At 33.8% G+C, this 10,810-nt stretch overlaps 1 pseudogene; it reads right to left on the reverse strand.

The window, feature by feature from the left end:
- Window positions 1-7,297: 7,297 nt before the first annotated feature.
- Window positions 7,298-8,810, reverse strand: LOC145955068 (uncharacterized; annotated as a pseudogene).
- Between the last annotated feature and the right edge of the window lie 2,000 nt (window positions 8,811-10,810).

A 10,810-nucleotide genomic window follows, 5' to 3' on the forward strand; every position in this document is an offset into this window, starting at 1 on the left:
TTATTATTTATTTATCGTAGACGTGCAAATATGTTGTGTACACATTGGGAATGAGAAAATTCCAAAAACACCTTTAACCAAAGACATGAACTATATTTCTACAAATATTGCGTGAACGATTCAAATCATATAAAAAAACATATGCAATTTTATTAAAAAATTAAAATTACCCTAAACCCAAATAATATACATTACATTTATCAAAATTCTTATTATATTATTTAACTAATCCAAATAGTTCAATAGTCCAAACATTTTTATTAAAAATATTGTACAACAAATTTTAAAATAATTACATCATAAAACAATATATTTCTAAAATTTAAACACATACATTATATTTTTAAACACATTCTATCCTAAACACATACACAATATATTTCTAAAATTTAAACACATTCTATTAATTCTAAAAATTAAATTTTTAACAACTCCTAAAATTATTTAAAATAATTACTACATAACACTATATTTATAAAATTTAAACACATACATTATATTTTTAAACACATTCTATCCTAAACACATACAAAATATATTTCTAAAATTTAAACACATTCTATTAGTTCTAACAATTAAATTTTTAACAACTCCTAAAATTATTTAAAATAATTACAACATAAAAAATATATTTCTAAACTTTAAACACATACATTATATTTTTAAACACATTATATCCTAAACACATACACAATATATTTCTAAAATTTAAACACATTCTATTAATTCTAACAATTAAATTTTTAACAACTCCTAAAATTATTTAAAATAATTATAACATAACACAATATATTTCTAAAATTTAAACACATACATTATATTTTTAATCACATTCTATCCTAAATACATACACAATATATTTCTAAAATTTAAACACATTCTATTAATTCTAAAAATTAAATTTTTAACAACTCTATATTTTTAAACACATTCAATCCTAAACACATACACAATATATTTCTAAATTTTAAATCACTAGTGAAAAATTGGATTTAAAATCAGAGTTTTAAAGATTGGTTACAAGATAACCGATTTTAAAAGTGATGCGGTGACAATTTTATAAATAATATGAACACTTTTAAGATCGGTTATTTTATAATCGATCTTAAAAAGTATGTTTGACACAATTTTTAAGATCGGTCATAAAATAACCGATCTTAAAAGGTCATAAAATAACCGATCTTAAAAGTACTTTTAAGATCGATTATTTTATGACCGATTTTAAAAGTGCCACTTTTAAAATCGGTTATTTCATAACCAATTTTGTATGTAGTATACAAAATCGGTTCTTAAATAACTTATTTTAAAAGTATCGTCAGAAACCTTTTATATTTCCCTCAATTCTCATTCTCTTTAATCTATTCCTCCATTCCTTTTTACTCTCTCATGCTCTCATTTTCTAAAGTCTCCAATAAGGTAAATTTCGTTTTTGTTTTCATCTTCTCATGCTTTTCTTGTGTCTCTTTTCATTTTCTGATGCTCTTCTCTTGTCTCTATTTTCGTTGTAGGTTCATTTTGAGCAAATTTCGACTCTGGAATGGCCCGTTCTGCAAGGAGAACGGCCCGTTCTACAAGGAGAACGACCTGTTCTTCATGAGAACGGCCCGTTACTGAAAGGAGAACAGGTCGTTCTAGTGTCCGTTCTTCAAGTAGTCTTTTTAACAACCTGGAACGGTCCGTTCCAGTTTTGGAACGGCCCGTTTCAGTTTAATTTTTTTTCATGACCAAGACTTTTAAGATCGGTTATAAAACAACCGATCTTAAAAGTCAACTTTTAAAATCGGTTATTTAACCGATTTTGAAAGTCTAACTTTTAAAATCGACTCTTTTAAAATTGGTTACGGAACCGATTTTAAAATTTGAAAATAACCGATTTTAAAAGCCTTTTTTCCACTAGTAATACATTCAATTAATTCTAACAATTAAATTTTTAACAACTCCTAAAATTATTTAAAATAATTACAACATAACACAATATATATTTCTAAAATTTAAACACATACATTATATTTTTAAACACATTATATCCTAAACACATACACAATATATTTATAAAATTTAAACACATTCTATTAATTCTAAAAATTAAAATTTTAACAACTCCTAAAATTATTTTAAATAATTACAACACAACACAATATATTTCTAAAATTTAAACACATACATTATATTTGCAAAATTTTAAAAATACAATAAATTTTAAAAAAATTAAATTTATATACTTACTTGTAACTCCCTTACAACACCAAGATAATTATAATTAGTTATAACCTACAAAATCATACAAAATTTTAATCAAAACCAAAATTAAATAAATAAATTATATATAAAAAACCTAACTCTTACGGTAAATAAATAATAAAAAACAATTGCTTGCATGAAAGGAAAAATTAAGTGCGACTACAGAAGAGAATAGTTTAAGAAAGAAATTTGTGTTTACAAATTTTTAACCTATTTTTTTTGTCCCAATGACAAAATTTATCACCATAAGATCCAAAATTTCTGAAATTTACTTTATTCATTTTTTAGATATACCAAAGATATACCAAACATAATATAAATAAATATAGAGAACTGGTAGCAACAAAGAGCATGGCCCCCCTGTGCCATTTTCATCAATGACATGACAACATGCACAATGTTCAAATGGAGTATCCCCCATGCGCCATCTGAACACACTTTTGTCCTATTAGAAAGCTTTTGTCCCCCTGTGCCAATGATTTCTACCACGTGGTAGATTTCACCTATATTAGTGTGATTAGTTTTTTTAAAATTTTTATTTTTTGTATTTTATTTATTTTTAAATTTATATTGACCAAAAAGCTGCTATACTAAATCACTAAACTGAGATTACTTGGTTTCCTTCTTGTTGCTCCACGAAATTCATTCCTCCTTAATCTTTCTATTGTCTTGTCATACTCTATCATTTGTTCCATTCAAGAAACATACCCCAGGATTGACATAACAAACCACAAACGATTAGAAAACAATTAAAGATTATATGATTATATGTATTTTTTACGTGTTATTTCTTTACTTGATGTGAAACTTTAATTTTAAAAAATAATTAAAGATTGAAAAAATATACTCTTTATATGATATTTTTTTTACTCAATGTAGAACTTTAACTTTGAAAATAATTTAAAAAAATAATATTAAAATAAAAAATATTACTCTATTTATAATAATATTTTTCAGAAAAAATGTTATAAAATAACTTATTCATTTGATCTATAAATATTTTAATAAATGTAAAAGAAGTAAAATATAGTAATGAATGTACATAAAAACAATTCTGATTAATATGCAAGAACTGATAATTTTAGAAAAGAAAAATTAATGATTTGTTTCCACAAATTTTAAGAGGTGAGGAAGTGATTTATGGGCTTGGGAAGATACCTAAACTAAATTCAACTTTATTTCGTTTGATTTTTTTCATTTATATTTTTACTTGGTCATAATAGCATGTGTGTGAATTTATGTTCTTGATTGCGGTGCTTATTTACTATTCTGTAATGTTCTTGACAAAATTTATTAGAGAATTTCTACGGTACCCTCTATAAAAGAAGGGTATCGGTACGACTTTTTGACCCAGTTAAATTTAAAAAAAAATACACAAAATAAATTAAAAAAGTAACAATTTACTGGAATAGGTAGTTTTTGACACGGGGGAAGCCACGTGGATGAGAAAACGCATGGGGGGTGGGCGTTTTTCAGAAAAAGCCTCCCCCCAGGCGCCTTATGTGGCTGATGTGGCAGCTGAGCCACGTGGAAAAGAAAGAGCAAGGAGGAAGCGTTTTTCAGAAAGAGCCTCCCCCCAGGCGCCTTCTATTTACATGATGACACGTGGTAGGTTGGAAAAGAAAGAGTAGGGGGGAGGCGCCATCTGTTCATCATTTGACACGTGGCGCAGCTTCCCCCATTTTGTGTTTAAATGTGAGTCTGAGAGTAGAGGCAGATATGTTTTTTTTAGAAAACGCTTGTACTCCCGACGCTCTGAGAAAACGTTTCTACCACTTACGTTCTGAAAAATTTTATTGCCCACAAAATTATTTTTGCACGTTTTTATCAGGTATGATTTGTACTTTATTTATTTAAATTTAGAAATAAATATTTAAATAAAAATTGTTTAGGGCTGATTCGTTAATGGTTTCTGGGTGTGGAACGGCCCGTTCTGAAAATAGAACGGGCCGTTCTGATTTTAGAACGGGCCATTCTGGGGTCGTTCTGGTTGTTTGGTTTATTGAAAAATGGAAGGGATCAGAACGGTCCGTTTTGCTTTCAGAACAGGACGTTCCAGAACCCAATTTAAGACACGTTTTGTGCAATGAGAATGGTCCGTTCTGGTTTCAGAACGGGCCGTTCTGATTGCTGTCATGAAGGGTTTCAATTGAAAATTTTGAATTATTATGAGGGATTAAATTAGGCATTTAGGCATTTATAAAATTTATAAGTAATTAGTTGTTTGAGTTTAATATTTATTTTGTTTGTTTGTTTAATTATATCAGGATGTCTACACAGATGATTCATGCAGGACCTATCGAAGATTCGTTATTAAGGCTTCAACCATTCCATATATCTAAGCATATATGGAATGGAGCTGAAGATAGGGTTTTGAAGGTTAGGAGAGCAACACAATCAGAGTTGCGTGGTGTTGAGATTCCAGCTCCTATTCAGGATCTTCTACAGAGGGATGGTTTTATGGGGATGGCGCAGATCAGTTACTTTTCTGTGGACAATAATTTAATATCTGCCTTAGTTGAATGATGGAGACTAGAGACCCACATGTTTCACATGCCCTTCGGCGAGTGTACTATCACGTTGGAGGATGTTGCAATGTTACTTGGGTTGAAGATCTCTGGGGCACCCATTACTGGATACGCAACAATGGATTGGGGAGCTCTTGTGCAGCGCCTTCTTGGCATGACACCCCTTGAGTCAATGCTTGCTGGCGGCCGATTGAGGATGAGCTAGATTGACCGACACTTTTCTAATGTTTTTGAGCATATACATAGCCAGGAACAGTTGGAACGCTATACTAGAGCGTTCATTTTACGCATAATCGGGGGATATCTACTAACTGATCACTCTAGCTCGTATGTATCCCTCAGATACCTGAGTTTCCTAGAAGACCTGGATGTTTGTGGTCAAATGAGTTGGGGGTCATGCGTGCTGGCGAATATGTACAGGGAGTTGTGCGTGTGCACAAATTATGATCACAAGGAAATTGGTGGTTCAGGTATTTTACTGCAATTATGGGCATGGTATCGGTTTCCATTTCTTGCACCACCTCATCCACCTTTATCTACATTTCATGTTCCTCTAGGGGCAAGGTTAGTAACTATATTACTTGTGATCGATTTAAGAATTAATATATTTAGAAATAATTTGTATGTTGAAGTATTAATGGTTTTTTTGTTTTTATAACAGGTGGAATTATGCCTTGCATAAACCTAGAGAGGAAACAAAAGATAAAATTGTGAAATATAGAGAGTATTTTGACCGTTTAAAAACAGAGGATGTAAGTCTTAATTTATAATATTTTATTCAAGATTTATATTTAAAAATTGTAATTCTAAATGATAATTGATAACTAGTTATTTGTTATGTTGTTTTGCAGTTTGTATGGCAACCATACTTGGAGTTACTACCTACATTACCTCCTTACTGTTTTGAGGACTCACAAGTATGGAGGTCAACTGTCTCATTGATTAATTTCCACATCGTCGAGTATCATTACGCAGATCGTGTCATGCGACAATTTGGGATGGTCCAACACATTCCTGCGCCTCCTATTCATCTAGAGAAATTGCATGATCTTTCCTTGAGAGGCAAGGAAAACACGGACTGGTCACGCATGCACGTTCAATTTGTGCAGGAGTGGCAGTCACGACTTCATCGTATATGGACACAACCTGCGTGTGATACACCACACTTGAGCAATAGCTCAGAATACATGGTGTCGTATAGGAAACATACAAGGCGATGGATTTCTCCTTCTAGTGCAAAGGAAGGATATGTGGTGAGTACAAATCTACGGATGTATTTAAATAATTACTTGTGACATATTTAGAAATTTAGTGTTCTGATGATATTTGTTATGTTATTTGTAGACCGATGTTTTGGAACACATGTATCATGGCACCAGTGAAGAACATAGGAATTCCTTCGATTTTACCATGATGCATGAGAGGATCGGCCACTGCTTGCAGTTGCGAGATGAGGTGAGCAAGGTGAGTTTCCCTTTTACACCGGCTCCAGCTACAACATTACCACAACCAGACGCAGTTCAAGTGGAGCACATTGGGGCGGGTCGACGAGAAGGAAAGGGGCTAAGTCGTTGACGAAGGCGAGTTGATCACCAGGGTTTACAGATGCAAGTTTCTCCGACTAAGCCTCCAACTGGGACATATTATCCGACTACATTGACCCCGGATGCAGATGTCATACAATATGTGTATGGTAGTGCACAAGACACATCTTTTGGATTTGATACAGCAAGAGTGTCTGGTGCAGGTAATTTCCCGGCATCGGCGTCGATGGGTTATGTCCCGAGTATGTTGGGTGGTAGTATGTTCCAGTTTACACCTACTCCATATGTTCCAGACATGATCTCTCCATTAGCACCTTTGATGGATTATCGAGATTATCGATTTGGACAGCCCTCAGTTCTGATAGGAGGATTTTTTGGTGGGGGTACGTCTTCCCAACATCCAGGTTTAGGGCATGATCTTAATACAGCATTAGCAGCGAAAGCTAGAAGCCCTAAGGGAGATGGTGATGAGGTAGTTCGGAGGAACCCAGATCGTGGTGCTCGCCATAGACAACAACAATGTATATTAAGTCCCCATGAGCAGCACATGCGGAGAAATGAATAGGTAATTTGAATAATAAGTTGTTAGTACTTAAACATAATTGATCGTTTTAAATTGTTTTCTTTACCTAAATGTTTAGTTTACTAATATTAAATTTTTTTTACAGTTGATATGCCACTAAACCACGTTGGTTACACCACGTTGGTTACACGCTCCAAAGATTACGAGAATAGGTTGAAGAAGTAATTTGTTTTTTTTTGTGTAATAGTTAATGTAAACGTTGTTGTCATTATTTCATTGTATAATAGAACAGTTTAATTGAACCAGAATTGACATATGATTTAACTTTGCATGAATTTTATTCTTTAAATAAACAACAAAATACAAACTTTTCATGCGTTATTGATAACATCTTCAGCCAGCATAGGGCAATTAGTTCTATTATGCCCTTCACGCCTACAATGTCCACATCGTTGTCTCCTTTAGGATTCAGTCCAATCCATTTCATTTCTAATGCGGGTTGATTTTGGGCGTCCCTTTGCACGTATCATTGTCTCATCTAGGAGTATATGAGGTCCATTATTAGGTTCAATATTTTCATCACTTCCAAGTGGGAACCATTGACCACAATATGCTGCTTTGATGTATTCGTTAGTATATGCGGCATCAAAAAAAGTTAATGGATCTATACGAACGTGTGCACAAGCTGTTATTGCATGTGAACATGGATATCTATATGCCTGAAAAGCACCACACTCACATTTTTTTTCAGTTAAAAAAATATTGAAAACCTTCCCACCTTTTTGTGTTACTGCATTGAAGACTTCTTCAACTTCAAATCTTGTACACTCATGATCATACCTGCGAACGAAATGAGAGCTTGCTTGTTCTTGATTTGTTTCCATAGCATCCATTAACTTTTGACAGTAACGTTTACCCAGAGAAAGGTCAGCGTTTGCCTGACCTAACCTTTGAAGAAAGTACTCCACCAACCTAGCATATGTGCATTTAACTAACGCAGTTATAGGCAAGTTTCGTGCACCCTTAAGGACTTTGTTGACTGCCTCAGACAAATTTGTTGTCATGTGTCCATATCGATGTCCTTTTTTGTCGTGTGCGATTGCCCATTTTTCAAGGGAAATGCCATCAATCCAACGACAAATTTCAGGGCTGACCTCACAGAACCTTTCCAACCTTCTTTCAAATTTATGCTTGTTGGTTGTGTACCCTGCCATATATGAAGTTTATGTATTAATATTTATAAAATTAAACTGAACAGTACACCATATAAAAAGCAATAAGTCCTTTAGTACCTATGTTAATCAATTCTTCTTTAAGTTTAGTATTCTTGAATCGGTGGTTGAAGTTGCTAGCGATGTGTTGAATGCAATATACATGATATGCTTGAGGTGGTTGCCACCCTTGGGCATTTCCCACTGCTGACTTGATGCTTTGGTGTCGATCACTTATTAAACAAATACCTTGTTTTCTCGTAACATAGCGACGAATGTTAGACAAAAACCATGACCAATCGCTTAGTGTTTCTCCTTGTACTATTGCAAATGCAAGTGGTAACACACGAGCATTTCCATCTTGTGTCGTAGCGATTAGTAGTGTGCCTCGATACTTTTCATACAAAAATGTCCCATCTATTTGTATAATGGGTTTAGTGTAGTTGAAGGCATCACATGCTGGTTTAAATGTCCAAAAGACTCGACGAAATTGACGAAAATTTGGATCCACTATATTGTTTGACACGTACTTAGTGGTTTCAAGTTTATACACACAGGACAACATTCAACCATCCTGTCCAACCACCTTGGTAGAAGATCATATGAGTGACTCCAGTCACCATATACCCTCTCAATTGCCTTTTGTTTGGCTTTCCATGCCTTCCGATACGACACATTATAGTTGAATTGTCCACTAATTCTTTCTTGAATTAGAGAAATCGAAACGGAAGCATCTTCCCTAACCATGCCTACAAATAAATGTTAACCATGTTAGAAAAAGTGATATGATAAGTTTTAACTGCAAAGTTAAATATGCACTTACCTAATATACAACAACATATGAACTCAGAGTCCAATTTGTTGTGATCTTGAGATAACATCCGGTTAATACATGTGTGTCTCCCACCCCATTTCTTGATGACTCATTTGTTGTTCAATTTACTAGACATAATTGCCCTTAGTTTCCAAGGACAACCTTCATTGCTGTTAGGGCATTTGACAGAGAAAACTCTTTGGCCAGACTCAACAACAACAAAAGTTTGATGTGCATTCATAGAATAATGTTTAACATCCATCTGTACATCATTTTTTGTGTGAAAACGAAGCCCAATATACAGCTCGTCGCCAACTCTCCAAGAATTAGGGACATCAAAACCACGATACCAACTCTCTTGATCTGGATGACTCCAGTCAATATAATTGTAATGTGGAGTTTCTGTCCAAAATGGATTATTTGAGGGTCCTACATGGAAAATAAAAATGTTAAGTAAGTACCCATATTATTTATCAAAATATTAGAAATTGAAATTAACCTGATTCAGTTGGCTAGGGAGGTTCAACTTCATATGGTGATTGCACCCTCACATTGTTGTTTGCATTCAAATCTTCTTCATCCTCTGTATCAGATGAATTCAAATCGTCAGCTTCATCACCTTGTCCCAGATTGATATCATCGTCACTCAAGTTTGTCTCAAAATCAATGTTTGAGTCAGGATGATTTCTTGGTGGTGAGATTGGAACATTTGTGGGTTGTTAATTAGGGATTTTAGTTGCCGGATAAGATGTTGTTTGTTCGAATTCATGATGACTAGTGGTTACCTGAGTTTCCTTAGAATGAATTGAAGATGACACAATCACATCTACATGAACATATAATTCAATCATATTCATTATATATTGTCTCTCAAAGCTATCAAACATACACTCAAGATCTTCATCATCACATACATCAACACTTTTATATGATACAAGATCAAGAGAACGCAAATATCTACATTGTATGTTGGAGATAATTTGATTAGCATTAAGATGTAACTTTGCATGAATTTTATTCTTTAAATATTCAACATCAACACCACGACTAATACATATTGATTTATGACTACCCACGAATGAACAACCCTCAACAGTTTGGTTAATTGTACCATTGTAATACAATACACAAATGAAAGACATGATTTAAATAACAAACACATCAGCTATGCAACAAATCACATAACAAAACAAACAAAAGACAAATAACTTGGATGGTGAAATATTTTCAATGGCATTCGTATATTTATAGACCCATGAATAGTACATCTATCTACAAAAGACATCATCTACACCGTTGATTCTGTCGGTGCGACCAGGGCCGTTCGTTTCCCCTGTTACTAGGAGACAAAACTTCTGACCCATGAACAGTGTTTGTTGCAAATTCGAGATGATGTACACCGTTGATTCTGTCGGTGCGATCAAGGCCGTTCTTTTGCCCTGTTACTACGAGACAAAACTTCTGACCCATGAACAATGTTTGTTTTATATTCGAGATGATGTACACCGTTGATTCTGTCGGTGCGATCAGGGTCGTTCGTTTCCCCTGTTACTAGGAGACAACACTTCTGACCCATGAACAGTGTTTGTTTTAAATTCGAGATGATCTACACCGTTGATTTTGTCGGTACGATCATGGCCGTTCTTTTGCCTTGTTACTAGGAGACAACACTTCTGACCCATGAACAGTGTCTGTTTTAAATTTGAGATGATCTACACCGTTGATTCTGTCGATGCGATCATGGCCTTTCTTTTGCCCTGTTACTACGAGACAAAACTTCTAACCCATGAACAATGTTTTTTTTAAATTCGAGATGATCTACACCTTTGATTCTGTTGGTGCAATCATGGCCGTTCTTTTTCCCTGTTACTACGAGACAAAACTTCTGACCCATGAACAATGTTTGTTTTAAATTCGAGATGATCTACACCGTTTATTCTGTCGGTGCG

Source organism: Cajanus cajan, chromosome 2 (genome assembly GCF_000230855.2).
Source record: "Cajanus cajan strain Asha chromosome 2, NIPB_CcT2T_4, whole genome shotgun sequence".
NCBI lineage: Eukaryota > Viridiplantae > Streptophyta > Magnoliopsida > Fabales > Fabaceae > Cajanus > Cajanus cajan.